The sequence below is a fragment of the Lepidochelys olivacea genome (genome assembly GCF_965140295.1).
Source record: "Lepidochelys olivacea isolate rLepOli2 genome assembly, chromosome: 18".
Lineage (NCBI taxonomy): Eukaryota > Metazoa > Chordata > Testudines > Cheloniidae > Lepidochelys > Lepidochelys olivacea.
In genome coordinates this window covers 6,799,757-6,814,935 of record NC_140428.1, presented here as the reverse complement: position 1 = coordinate 6,814,935, position 15,179 = coordinate 6,799,757, and the positions used below count along the sequence as shown (strand labels likewise).

The 15,179-nt window shown below is 47.3% G+C and overlaps 1 pseudogene across 1 annotated transcript in view; it reads left to right on the top strand.

Moving 5' to 3' along the window:
* LOC311532968 (leucine-zipper-like transcriptional regulator 1) overlaps positions 1-15,179 on the top strand; it is a 116,590-nt pseudogene that overhangs the window by 37,169 nt on the left and 64,242 nt on the right. Inside the window, exon 5 of the transcript in view lies at positions 1,739-1,895. The product of the transcript in view is annotated as a leucine-zipper-like transcriptional regulator 1 (transcript). The remainder of the gene's footprint in view (positions 1-1,738; positions 1,896-15,179) is intronic.

The window sequence follows — 15,179 nt, the reverse complement described above, 5'->3', positions numbered from 1 at the left end:
ACACCTGTTAGGTGACGGGCAGGCTGGAAGTGCTGGGAGGGAGGGGAAGGAGCAGGGACGCAGTGCACTTGGGTGGGGGGAGGAGAAGGAGGTGAGGATTGGGGAGGTTGGCTGCTGGTGGATGCGGAGCACCCACTAATTTTTCCCCATGGGTCCTCCAGCCCGGAGCACCCAAGGAGTCAGCACCTATGTTCACAATTATATTATTGACCAGGGTGGTGTTAGCTTTCAAGGCATGTTTTGTACAAATGTTATTGCAGTAATGCTTAGGATGTGAATACATGTGTGCCTTGGGTCACATTCACCCATGCTCATGAGAGCTCATTCCACCAGAGCTCAGGCGGTTTCTTCAGCTTCTATATGAAACATCCCTATTTCAAAATTTGCACGTCAGTGACGTGCGGATCAGTCCACACTTTTACCATGACTCGTCCTTAGTTGAAACTTCAAGATCAGACTCCCACTTTGGTAGAGCTGTCTTGCATTCATTATTTAATTAGGACTCCAAGAACCCATAGTAAGGTCACTGCTTGATAGTCATCAGAAGTGGAATCTGTGTGGACAGTCACTTGAAGAAGAAGGAACAGTTATTTACCTTGTAACACACCTTCAAGGTGTGTTATTCACATGGCTTACACAATCCACTTCCTTTCTGTATCTACTGTTTCCTGCTCTTCTGGGATTGTGTATTGGCAAAGGAACTGAGGGATCATTAGGCCTACTCTGTCCTTTATGGGTACATTTACACTGCAATAAAAGACCCCTGAATTAGGCTCATGGGGCTCGGGCTGCGGGGCTATAAAATTGCAGGGTAGAAGTTTGGGCCTGGGCTAGAGCCTTTGCTCTGAGACTCTGTAAGAGGGGAGGCCTGGGCTCTAGTCTGATCCTGAATGTCTGCACTGCCACTTCTAGTCCCGCAGCTGGAACCCCATAAGCCTGAGTCAGTTGATCCAGGCTCTGAGACTCAATTCTGTGAGTTTATCATTGCATTGTAGACGTATTGTATGTCCTCAGGTGTGAGGCATGAGAATGTCCAGGGCACAGACAATGGATACTGTTGGCCAGAAAGAATCAAATTTCACACATACAGGGTGCATGTGCCCCGGAAGTGAAATCTAGGTGGACAACACCTCTTTAAGAACTATGACAGGTTTCAGAGTAGCAGCCGTGTTAGTCTGTATTCACAAAAAGAAAAGGACGACTTGTGGCAATTGGTTAGTCTGTAAGGTGCCACAAGTCCTCCTTTTCTTTTTAAGAACTATGGTTACCGTAAGATATCATTCTTTATACACGGATGAATATGTTACAAGATGCTACACATCTGAACTAAAGGTTTGGAATAAAAATGTGTGATGTCAAATATAGCATCATTTGAGAGATTACGTGATTGTGTAAGCACAGTGTGTCATAACACATACACTTATGTGGGTAGAGGCAAGGTTGTGCATTCAGCCTTAACTTGGGCATTCCATTTTGAGTGCTTAATTTTATGCATAAATAATGTTGCATTGACAAAGCTTTTTGTATTTAATATCAGAAAGAATAACCAAGATTATGCTATCACGTGATACTGATTTCTCAGGATTCTGGTGAAAAACCATTGAGTTCTCTTCTCATGGTTAATACTGTTGGGAATCTTCAGTGGGGATTTTGGAATGGATGCTTTGTAATGGTTTTTCTTCTGTTCTGTATAAAATTACAGAATTTCCTCAGATGAGACTGTTTTTCGCTTTTTAAGGAACACTGCCTGAACTTTGTGGTTAAAGAGTCACATTTTAATCAGGTAATAATGATGAAGGAATTTGAGCATCTTTCCTCATCCCTGATAGTGGAGATAGTACGAAGAAAACAGCAACCTCCTCTTCGAACACATTCCGATCAGCCTCTGGATATTGGTAGTGTATTTTCCTTCCTGAACTAATAATCACACTGTTTTCTTGAGACTCTAACATGACTTGGGCATTGTCTACACTCAGGAATAGCAGATTACTCGCCATTGATTGCTCAGTCTAGCGTCACCCATACTGCCTCCTAAGTGCATACAAGGACATGCTAATATTTGCACCGGCTAAGCTTCAGGATTGCTGACATTCTATCAGAAACAGAGCTGATCACAGTGATTCCCATTTGTGACCTTTGGGCTCAATTGTTTCTACTGACTATATCTGATAATGAGTCCTGAGAAAGCTCCAGCTAGTCGCAATACAACCTGGCTGCCCATTTAAGGTCAGCTCAAGGTAATGAAAGTCCTCCATTGGATTGGCCCTAGGTACCTAAGAGATCACCTCCCCTTCCACAGCCACAGCCTCCTGCAAAAGGTGTGTTCCATGGGAACAGTGAAACCATCAAGTAATAAATAGTGGGAGGCTCCTGAATGCAGAAGACAGAACTGTCACAGGAGCAAGACCTAGGTTGTGGAACTAATTCCCCCAATAGGTAAGAATGACCACAGGACCCACTGAATTAGGAAAGAAATGCAAATTCATCTCTTTGCATTATCCTTCCCTCGGTAAGGTTTAAATTCACCCATGCTCATATGTATGTGCACGCTCCAGCTATTTCTCATAAGGGCTGGGAAGGAAGGAAGGAAAGAAGGAAGAAAAGAGAGTTTGCTATAGTTTCTTCTATTTTTAAATACTTACAATGGAAAGCCATTCAGGTCCCTAGATAGACACCTCCTGATCCCTAGTGACATGTTCCACAGCTGGGAGCCCTCTGCTAAAATGTTGTTTGCCCCTGCATTCCATTAGCTGAAGTATCCCTGAAGAGCTGTATAGAGAAATGTGCTCCATGATGTGGACCATACCATTCAGCTTATTTCATAGAATCATACAATATTAGGGTTGGAAGGGACCTCAGGAGGTCATCTAATCCAACCCCCTGCTCAAAGCAGGACCAATCCCCAACTAAATCATCCCAGCCAGGGCTTTGTCAAGCCTGACCTTAAAGACTTCTAAGGAAGGAGATTCCATCACCTCCCTAGGTAATGCATTCCAGTGTTTCACCACCTTTCTAGTGAAAAAGTTTTTCCTAATATCCAACCTAAACCTCCCCCACTGCAACTTGAGACCATTACTCCTTGTTCTGTTATCTGCTACCACTGAGAACAGTCTAGAGCCATCCTCTTTGGAACCCCCTTTCAGGTAGTTGAAAGCAGCTATCAAATCCCCCCTCATTCTTCTCTTCTGCAGACTAAACAATCCCAGTTCCCTCAGCCTCCCCTCAGCCTCTCCTCATAAGTCATGTGTTCCAGTCCCCTAACCATTTTTGTTGCCCTCCGCTGGACGTTTTCCAATTTTTCCACATCCTTCTTGTAGTGTGGGGCCCAAAACTGGACACAGTACTCCAGATGAGGCCTCACCAATGTCGAATAGAGGGGAACGATCACATCCCTCGATGTGCTGGCAATGCCCCTACATATACATCCCAAAATGCCATTGGCCTTCTTGGCAACAACGGCACACTGTTGACTCATATCCAGCTTTTCGTCCACTGTAACCCCTAGGTCCTTTTCTGCAGAAGAACTATTCCTTGGAAAATGTTTGTCATCTTGACACCTGTGAGAAGTGGGGTGGTCAGAGAAAGGCCAGGGCTTAGCATTGTGAAAGGGAGGGTGAGCTAAGTCAGTCTGCAATTTATAAAGTTTCCTCTGATGAGACTGTTTTTCATTTTTTAAGGAACACTGCGTGAACTTTGTGGTTAAAGACTCCAGAGGGGAGAGGAGGATGGGTAATTCCTGCTGCAGGTCTGATGAGGCAGGGTGGTAGGTTGAACCCCACTTTGGGGCTAAGAAGATTCATGGGTTTGACCTATGCCCTGCTGCAGGCTTCAGAATAGGAGTGTCAGTGCACACTAATTACTGCTACCAGATTAAAAAGAGTGATGGGGCATAATAAGCCTGCTGTTGAGGCCCTTATACCAATGGCATGTGTGGCAGAGCCTGTATGTAACAGGATAGCCTGTGTCCAGAATCAGGGCATGGGCAGTAAAGTCCAGTGGTTAGAGCTTTAGGTGGTGGAGCCTGAAGCAGGTGAGTTGGTAGCTGGGGTCTGGAGCCTAGGATCAATCTGGAGTCAATAGCCAGGAGCTGTAGCCAAGGGTTAAGCTGGAGTCAATAGCTAGGAACCATAAATGAGGCAAGAAAGCAAGAATGATTAGGGGTCTGTCTCAGCAGCAGTTCAGGGATCTGGATTGGTGCACATACAACTTCCTGGAACTCCCTTCAGGCTTAAATAGTAGGTCTGGGACAATCGGAGATATAGGGTGGGGCTGCCAGTCGTCAGTACCGTGGGTGGCACTCCCCACAGTGACTGCTCTCCTGGGATGCCTTCTGGCAGTGTGGAAGGGCCACCTGCTTGGCCTCCAGCAGATGTGGTTTCAAGTCCCATGAATCCTTACATTGCCCCTCTTCAGGTGTGCCCTGGGGCACTGAACACAAAGGCCATAATGGTTCAGACCAAAGGTCCATCCAGTTCAGTATCCTGTCTACCAACAGTGGCCAATCCCAGGTGTCCCAGAGGGAGTGAACCTAACAGGTAATGATCTAGTGATCTCTCTCCTGCCATCCATGTCCACCCTCTGACAAACAGAGGCTAGGGACACCATTCCTTACCCATCCTGCTAATAGCCACTTATGGATTTAACCTCCATGAATTTATCCAGTTCTCTTTTAAACCCTGTTATAGTCCTAGCCTTCATAACCTCCTCAGACAAGGAATTCCACAGGTTGACTGTGCGCTGAGTGAAGAAGAACTTCCTTTTAGTTTTATTAAACCTGCTACCCATTAATTTCATTTGTTGGCCCCTAGTTCTTATATTATGGGAACAAGTAAATACTTTTCCTTATTCACTTTCTCCACCCCATTCATGATTTTATAAACCTCTATCATATCCCCATCCTTAGTCTCCTCTTTTCCAAGCTGAAAAGTTCTAGCCTCTTTAATCTCTCCTCATGTGGGACCCATTTCAAACCCCTAATCATTTTAGTTGCCCTTCTCTGAAGTTTTTCTAATGACAGTATATCTTTTTTGACATGAGGAGACCACATCTGTACACAGTATTCAAGGTGTGGGCATACCGTGGATTTATATAAGGGCAATAAGATATTCTCTGTCTTATTCTCAATCCCTTTGTTAATGATTCCTAACATCCCGTTTGCTTTTTTGACTGTCGCTGCACACTGCGTGGACGTCTTCAGAGAACTATCCGCGATGATTCCAAGATCTTTCTCCTGATTAGTTGTAGCTAAATTAGCCCCCATCATATTGTATGTATAGTTGGGATTATTTTTTCCAATGTGCATTACTTTACATTTATCCCCATTAAATTTCATTTGCCATTTTGTTGCCTAATCATTTAGTTTTGTGAGATCTTTTTGAAGTTCTTCACAATCTGCTTTGGTCTTAACTATCTTGAGCATCTGCAAACTTTGCCATCTCACTGTTTACCCCTTCTCCAGATCATTTATGAATAAGTTGAATAGGATTGGTCCTAGGACTGACATCACTAGTTACCCCTCTCCATTCTGAAAATTTACCATTTATTCGTACCCTTTGTTCCTGGTCTTTTAATCAGTTCTCAATCCATGAAAGGATCTTCCCTCTTATCCCATGACAACTTAATTTACGGAAGAGCCTTTGGTGAGGGACCTTGTCAAAGGCTTTCTGGAAATCTAAGTATACTATGTCCACTGGATCCTCCTTGTCCACATGTTGTTTGACCCCTTCAAAGAACACTAATAAAATATGATCTTCTATGTGCCTGACAATTTTATTCTTTACTATTGTTTCAACTAATATGCCCGGTACTAATGTTAGACTTACTGGTCTGTAATTACCAGGATCACCTCTAGAGCCCTTCTTAAATATTGGCGTTACATTAGCTATCTCCCAGTCATTGGGTACAGTAGCTGATTTAAAGGACAGGTTACAGACCATAGTTAATAGTTCTGCAATTTCACATTTGAGTTCTTTCAGTACTCTTGCGTGAATGCCATCTGGTCCCGGTGACTTGTTACTGTTAAGTTTCTCAATTAATTCCAAAACCTCCTCTAGTGACACTTCAATCTCTGAGAATTTCTCAGATTTGTCACCTACAAAAGACGGTGACAAAAGATTGTCATGCCAGGTTTGTGTGGGTGACATTAGTGAAAGTCTTTTACAAGTTCAGGGGCATGAATGTTACTGGCAGGCTCCCAGTACTACTCTTTGGGGCCATAGCCTTCCCAGTCTACGAGGTACCACAATAATCTGGAGCCCAATCCTCAGATGCCTCGTTGCCCTGAACTGGAACTAGTAAGGTGATGGCTGTGTTCAGTCAGGGAAGAGATTTTCAGTGGGTGCTTTCAAGAGGGAAATATGGAAGACTGGGTACAATTTGAGGTTGTGGAGTTTGAAAGCAACAGTTGATTTTCTGATAAATATATAGGGTCCAAGCAATTGGTGGTCTAGCTTGAGAGATGGCCTGCCCATGTTGCAATGCTTAGCAGATAACCAGATCTTCTGGCCTACATAAAAGATCAGTTCCTCCTGTCTCCGGCAGTCTTCTTAATGTCCTTGACATGCCCCGTTAGTTCTGGAATGTGGTGGATCCTTAAACTAAGTTGGTAGGTGACGGGTTTGGGGAGGCTGCTGGTAGTTAACATAGTTAACAAAAAAAAAGAGCTTCGCTCGATCTGCTGGCAGTGCTTCTACTATTGCAGCCCAATATGCCGTTAGCCTTCTTGGCAACAAGGGCACACTGTTGACTCATATCCAGCTTCTTGTCCACTGTAATCCCCAGGTCCATTTCTGTAGAACTGCCGCTTAGCCAGTCGGTCCCCAGCCTGTAGCAGTGCATGGGATTCTTCCATCCTAAGTGCAGTACTCTGCACTTGTCCTTGTTGAACCTCATCAGATTTCTTTTGACCCAATACTCCAATTTTTCTAGGTCCCTCTGGACCTATCCCTACCCTCCAGTGTATCTACCTCTCCCCCCATCTTAGTGTCATCCGTGAACTTGCTGAGGGTGCAATCCATTGCCTTTAGGCAGTGACTCCACTCTTCAAATGTGGATTTAATCGCAAGCAATTCCTTATAGAGGATTTTGTACTTTTTTTCTGTGTGTTTTAGCTTCCATGAGTGTTATGTGCAGCAGGTGCTGGGGCCCGTGCATCTGAGAGAGTGTGACCTATATGGTCACATTAGATGCATCGGCTTCCACTAAGAACTCTCTAACTGAATCAGGATGCACCTAAATAGGAGCAGTGGTGAAGCTGATTTTGAGCTGTTTGAAGGCTTCATGAGCCTCAGATAACCAAACAAATTTGACAGTCTTGCAGAGGAGGGATGTCAAGCCAACTGTTCACTGTGAGAACCCTGGAATGAAGTGGTGATAGAAATTGGTGAAATGTAGGAAACACTGCACTTCCCAAGTACTCCTAGTTGTAGACAGCTTTCATCTTATTTGGCTTCATGCAGAGCGCATGTACCCCAAAAGCTCTGCAGAGGATTGGTTGAAGGTTCACTTTTCCAGTTTTGTATATAGACTATGCTGCTGCTACCTCTCCTGGCCGGTCCTGATGTGGTGTTTGTGCTGCCCTGCATTCTCCAAAAAGACAAATATAATCTAAATAGACAACAATTTATTGATCCAGAATGTCCCTAAATACATCATTGATGAAGTGTTGCAAGATCACAGGGACATTACCAAATGTTCAGTCCAAAGAATATTACCAGGTATTCAAAGTATCTGTAACAAGTTCGCAAAGCAGCCTTCCATTTATCCCTGGTCTAGATGTGTATTAGATTGTATGCCCACCAGAGGTCTTGTCTGGTGAATATCCATGAGTATCTTACATCATCCAGCAAGTCAGAGATTAAGGACGGAGGGTACCAGTTCCAAATTATCCATTGGTTCAAAGCCTCATAGTCTCTAAAGAGGTGCAGAGTCCTGTCTTTCTTCTTTGCGAAGAAGGCCAGGGTCCCTGCGGGAAATGTTGAGAAGCAAATAAACCCTTGGGCCAGGTTTTCTTGAATATTTGCAAAAAGAGCTACTGGTTCTGGTTCGGACATCGTGTAAATATGGCCATAGGGAACCTTCACCCCAGGTTGTAGGACAACAAGGAAGTCATAGTCTCAGTGCAGAGGCAACATGTCCACATTCTTTTTTTGAAGATGCCTGCATAATCCTAGTATTTATCAGGAATGTGGGGGGTCGGACCCAGGCGTGGTTTGGTTTGGCCAGTTGCTGTGAGCCCCAGCACACGTGGAGGTGCACTCAGTATTGCCTGGGACTGACCCCTGGACGTGCAACTGTTACTATGGAGGCAGGCCTGCTGACATGCTCAATGCTGAAATGCCGGGGATAGATCACACTGAACTGCAGGATTACATAGGGTTCCTGAATTATTGCTTCCAGGGGCACTGTCTTAGAATCATAGAATCTCAGGGTTGGAAGGGACCCCTGAAGGTCATCTAGTCCAACCCCCTGCTCGAAGCAGGACCAATTCCCAGTTAAATCATCCCAGCCAGGGCTTTGTCAAGCCTGACCTTAAAAACCTCTAAGGAAGGAGATTCTACCATCTCCCTAGGTAACGCATTCCAGTGTTTCACCACCCTCTTAGTGAAAAAGTTTTTCCTAATATCCAATCTAAACCTTCCCCACTGCAACTTGAGACCATTACTCCTCGTTCTGTCACCTGCTACCATTGAGAACAGTCTAGAGACATCCTCTTTGGAACCCCCTTTCAGGTAGTTGAAAGCAGCTATCAAATCCCCCCTCATTCTTCTCTTCTGCAGGCTAAACAATCCCATCTCCCTCAGCCTCTCCTCATAAGTCATGTGTTCTAGACCCCTAATCATTTTTGTTGCCCTTTGCTGGACTCTCTCCAATTTATCCACATCCTTCTTGTAGTGTGGGGCTCAAAACTGGACACAGTACTCCAGATGAGGCCTCACCAATGTCGAATAGAGGGGAACGATCACGTCCCTCGATCTGCTTGCTATGCCCCTACTTATACATCCCAAAATGCCATTGGCCTTCTTGGCAACAAGGGCACACTGCTGACTCATATCCAGCTTCTCGTCCACTGTCACCCCTAGGTCCTTTTCTGCAGAACTGCTGCCTAGCCATTCGGTCCCTAGTCTGTAGCGGTGCATTGGATTCTTCCATCCTAAGTGCAGGACCCTGCACTTATCCTTATTGAACCTCATCAGATTTCTTTTGGCCCAATCCTCCAATTTGTCTTCTGGGTTACCGGCCCGAATGACAAGAGTGTCCCATTGCTGGTTTCCAAAATGTCTGGTATGGACTCCTGCCAGATGGTGATTTGCAGAGCTTGGGCTGTCTTGGAATTTGTGAAATTGGCAGTAGCCCTGGAAACAGTGAGTGCCCACAGCAATGGCAGCTGTCAAGTTTTGCCACGGAGGCACAGCTAACTTGGAACCTGAAGATGCAGGAAATGTCTGGGTGGGCCTGTCAAGACTTGGGGGCAGGGGTCAGTCCTGAGTGTATTTTTGTGGTTGTGCCCAAGCCAAGACCCACTATGAAGTCCAAGCTTGGTCATTTCCTGATCCCTTCCTGGCTGGGGTCCATGATGCATGAAGCAAGTATGTGTTCTGACTCACCGCAGTAGTAGTGCAAGCTTGTTTGTGCCAAGGTTGCTCCTTCTCCTTGGTGGTCAAGCGTTGGCAGTCCACGTTGACCTGCATGTGTTCAGGGGATGAGCTCGAGGGTGCTAGTGCAAGATGTGGGCAAGAACTGGGTAGAACCCCTCTTTTCCTCTCTCTGCTTCTGTAGCCCATTGTCAATGTGGATGGCTAGATCAGTGAAGGTGTCCAGGCCCGTGGTGGCTTCCACACATTCTGAACCTCTTCACTGAGTCCTCACTGAGTCTGGTAGATCTGGGCTACTTCATTCCACTTGATGTCATCCACAAGCCATCAGAAATGTGCAGCCTACAAGGCAGCTGGCCCTTGTCCCTATGTGAAGTTCTGCAGGGCAGCTTCAGCGATCACATGCACCAAGGGTAATAAAAAATCATAGACAAGGCTCAGTGCTGGACTGTTCTGCTGGAGCAGGGGGGAGGCCCAAACCAGTGCCTCACCTGTCAGAAACTAATTACCAATCCCACCTTGGCCTGACCGAGGGGGTAGGTCTGGGGGTGGAGCAGAAACAATGAAGACACTGGTTAAGGAATTTTCAGGGGTCTCCATCAAACCACAGGTCCTGGCTTGTATAGCGGCGCTATCACTCACACCATGTGTGATGTATCTCCTTATGCATGGGTTGCTTGTGGAGGGTTTTCTGCAAAAAGTTGCAGCACCTGGGCCTACAGAGCTGAAATCTCTGCTTGTACGTGGGCGACCTGTGCCTGCAGATCCGGTGCCCCTATGGGACAATGGAATGCCTAGTCCCTCCAACTCCTGCTGGAGTGTTGGCCACAGAATGTCGGAGGTGTCTGTGCAAGCTGTCAGGAACCAGGGCATGGGCATTCAGTTCCAGTAGTTAGAGCCATAGGCAGTTGGTCCTGAGTGGTCAAGCCAAGGATCATGTCAAGTTCCATAACTGGGAACCAGAGCCTAGGGTCAAGCTAGGGTCAATAGCCTACTGAGCTGAAGCTGAAGGTTAAACTGGCATCAATAGTCAAGAACCAGAACCAAGGGGTAAGCCAGAGTCAGCAGCTAGGAACCAGAGCTGAGGGTCAGGCCTTAGTCAATAGCCACGGGTTAAGCCAGAATCAATAGCCAGGAACTGGAGGGCAAGGCAAGGAGGCAGAAACTGGGAATGAGGCAAGGGAGCAGGAACCAGGAGCCAAGCAAGGGACCAGGAACAAGGCAGGGTCTGTCTCAACAGCATGTCAGGGATCTACTTTGTTTCTCAGATAACTTTCTGGTACTCCTGCCTTGTTTAAACACTTGGTCTGAGTCAATCAGATGTTGAAGGAGGGGCTGCCAATAATTTCTATTGTGGGCAGCACTTCCTACAGTGACTGTCTCCCAGGAAGTATGATGTGCTCAACAAGGCTGTCTGGCGGCAGTGTGGAAGCCCTGCCCACTTGGAGCCCCACAGACTGTGGTTTGAGACCAATGAATTCTCAGTCTGCCTTTTTAAGGGCTAGGAGACCTGTTCAGTTAGCCATACCTGTGCTATAATTAACTGCATCCCAGCCTGAAGGGGAAGGACTGAAGGGGTCGTGTATTAGTGTGGCAAATACTAGGCCTTACAATAAAAAGGGCATAAGAGAACACAATCAGAAGGAAGCTGGGATAAAAACCCAGTTTTGGCTCCTTTGGGAAGCCCCGTGTAGCGAGGCCGAGTGGCCTCCCTCCGAGTGGGAGAGTGAGGGACCATTACACTCCCCTTGGAGGGCAGAGCCTAGATCGTCCCGCCCCCCTCACCGGAAGTACCAGAGCGTGGCTGGAAGGCAGGCTCAGCAGCACAGTTGGGGCAGAGCCTGCAGAGGAGGATACTCTGCCTGTTCTGCCACGTCCCAGAGGGGAACCTACGCCTGGCTGGTCCCGATCCCCAGATGCTGGCAAGGACTGGCCCAGAGTGCCTGCCGTGTACCCCAAGGAGCTGGAAGAGGCCTGGAGGCCACAGGTACGAACCCTGGGGAAGCAGGAAGTGGTCCAGGGGCAGCCACAGAGCAGCTGGCTGCAGAGTCAGGTGTGGCTCAGTCAGCGTGTTGTGGCTGGATCCCCACCGACGCAGGGGCAGCCAGTGCTGCCCCTGCCAGGGCCCTGAGCTGGGAAGCAGTGAAGTAGGGTGGGCCCGCATCCCCCTGTCACCCCACCCTGGGGTGGCTGACTCCCTACATTGTTCAGGGAAGCTCTAGCCCTGAAGAAGGAGCCTCCCTTACCAGCTCCCTTATAAACTGTTTGCTGGCTACCTGAGCTCCACCCAGGCTAAAGCCAGCCCTGATAGTCTGTTTGTTGTTGGCTGCCTGAGCCTCCTCAAGCCCAGGCCCCCAGCTCAGTTATAGACTGTTTCGGGGCCGACAGTTTGAGCCGTCCAAACCCAGGCTAAAGCCTGACTATGACTATTGATTGCCCAGCCCTATTGTGGGCTCTTGGCTGTCCTGCGGACTGGAATCCTGGCCAAACAGGACTGGAATGAGTGGCCTCCCTCCGAGCGGGAGAGCAAGGGACCATTACACCCTGAGATACAGCTTGCCGGTCCCAGGTCCCATGTGAAGCTGCTGGAGTCTTTGGGGAGGAAAGGCAGTGGGAGACCTGTCAGGCCCAAGAGGGGCAGAAATTCAGTTGGTTGGATATTTTATTTTAATTGGACTTTTGTTACCCTGGAAGGGGACTGAACTTTAACTGCAACCTGGTTGGAGGACTGAGTGACCCAGAAGACCAGTTCAGAAACTGATTGGCCAACAAAAGGGGGAATACTCAAGATGAAGTCACTGCAGTGCTGAATCCTGGTGTGATGGGATGCTCTGGCAGTGAGTGCACCACATAACAATTGATACCAGTGGTGGGATTCCGAAGATCCCCTTCCCCTCCCATTAAGGAGGGTTGATTGAGCAGCAAGGCGGAGCTTCTGTATCACTAGGCTGTGTCGTGAGGGGGCCCTGTCTCACATCCAAAATGGAAGGTGGTGTACACCTGAAGTCTTGCAGGCCCACTACAATAGCAGGAGCAGCAGAAACAAATTCAGAATCTTCTGTTCCATTCCCTGGAAACCCAGCAAAAAGAGCAGGATGTACATTTCCCTGTACAACAACACTGGCCAGAGGTCAGTGACAGCTGCACAAATGGTTCTTACAACAGCTAGAGAAATGGGGTACCAGGAGTCAATCTAGCACAGGGATGGGTTCCATGGGCAGACTGTTCCATGTATTGGAAAAATTGGGGCTGCAGGATGACTAGAAGCCTTCCCTCGCACATTTGAATGGGTGGCTAGTGCAGCTGATTGGGAAGAGTCATCCTGGGAGGCCAGGATGGCCCCATTTTTGACTGGGGAAGCAGTTGCATATAAGGTCCTGATTGATGAACAGGCTGGCTTGTATGTGGAGGTCAAGGAAGCTATCCTAGTCAGGATGGGTTTTACCCCTCAAGCATATAGACATCAGTTTTTGGATGGAGCCATTACTCTAGGGAGCCCGTCTGTGAGTTGTAGCCCAGTGGTTTTGGAACCTTAAAGTACCCCAGTGTCCTGCTGGGGGAAAGTCATGACATAGTTGCAGGACTGCAACTTTTTTGGGTCCTGGGGGAACATAGATATGGTCCCTTATATATGTGATCCCTTCCCAGGAGTCACGTGGTTTGCTTATTGATGATAGCTTGTTTGTCAGGTGGAATTCCTCAGGCAGAGGTAGAGCATATCAGTGTGAGTACATCCTGGTGAAGAGCTGCACTGAGAAAGTTATGGGATTTGAAAATGAGGGGATATTCCTGGCTGGGGCCTCACAGGTTAGTACCATATCTTCAGAACAGTGCATCTACCTTGCCATTTTTGGACCTGGGATGATATGTGATGATGAAATCAAATTGGTAGAAAAATAGGGCCCATCGAAGCTGCTGTTGGTTTAAGGCTTTTGCCCTATGTAGGTGCTCCAGATGTTTATGATCAGTGAATACCTGGACTGGGTGGTGAGCTCCTTCCAGACAGTGGTATTTTTGCTCCTGGTTGCACTCTATTGGGTAGTCAGAGTCTTGGTGTAGAGGCAGGGTTTCTGCACTCCTCTTTTCAAAAACTTCATCCTATTCTTGGTATTTCAACGGGCATTCCAATGTAGTTTCAACAGAGGGTTATGCCTGGATAGCCACCCCCACCTGAGCCTCTTGAGTTTAGGTGCCGCAACAGGATCTATTAGTCCCCAACAGTGCTGCTGACAAAATCCAGTGGAAGATAGACTTCCTGTGCTTGCCACTACGTTAGTGGATTGTGGAGAGCCAGTCAGGAGATACCGAGGATCAGGAGAAAGTGTGGAGAAAGGGTCATGCTAAATTGTAACATTTCTTGGTGCCCCTGTATCATGGCCTCCAGGGGAGTTTTTTCCTCTATTACTGGACCTGAAGACTAAGGGGAACCATCAGTAGTCTCTATGAGGTTGGGAGTGATCTTGCTTTGCAGGGGAATCTGAAAACCTGAGCCACACCTGTGTTTGCAAAGCAGTCGGTGCACCTGACTTAATCATAGAATCATAGAATAACAGAATTGGAAGGGACCTCTGGAGGCCATCTAGTCCAACCCCCTGCCCAGAGCAGGACCAATCTCAACTAAATCATCACAGCCAGGGCTTTCTCAAGCCTGACCTTAAAAACTTCTACGGAAGGGGATTCCACCACCTCCCTAGGTAACTCATTCCAGGGTTTCACCACCCTCCTAGTGAAAGTTTTTCCTAATATCCAATCTAAACCTCCCCCACTGCAACTTGAGACCATTACTCCTTGTCCTGTTATCTGCTATCACTGAGAATAGTCTAGATCCATCCTCTTTAGATCCACCTTTCAGGTAGTTAAAAGCAGCTATCAAATCTTCCCTCATTCTTCTCTTCCATAGACTAAACAATCCCAGTTCCCTCAGCCTCTCCTCATAAGTCATGTGTTCCAGTCCCCTAATCATTTTTATTGCCCTTCACTGGACTCTCTCCACATCCTTCTTGTAGTGTGGGGCTCAAAACTGGACACAGTACTCCAGATGAGGCCTCACCAATGTCGAATAGAGGGGAACGATCACGTCCCTCGATCTGCTGGCAATGCCCTGATTTATACACCCCAAAATGCCATTGGCCTTCTTGGTAACAAGGGCACACTGTTGACTCATATCCAGCTTCTCGTCCACTGTAACCCTTAGGTCCTTCTCTGCAGAACTGTTGCCTAGCCATTCAGTCCCTAGTCTATAGCGGTGCATTGGATTCTTCCGTCCTAAGTGCAGGACTCTGCACTTGTCCTTATTGAACCTCATCAGATTTCTTTTGGCCCAATCCTCCAATTTGTCTAGGTCTCTCTGTATCCTATCTCTACCCTCCAGCATATCTACCACTCCTCCCAGTTTAGTGTCATCCACAAACTTGCTGAGGGTGCAATCCACACCATCCTCCAGATCATTAATGAAGATATTGAACAAAACCGGTCCCAGGACCGACCCTTGGGGCACTCTGCTAGATACCGGCTGCCAACTAGACATGGAGCCATTGATCACTACCCGTTGAGCCCGACAATCTAGCCAACTTTCTACCCACCTTG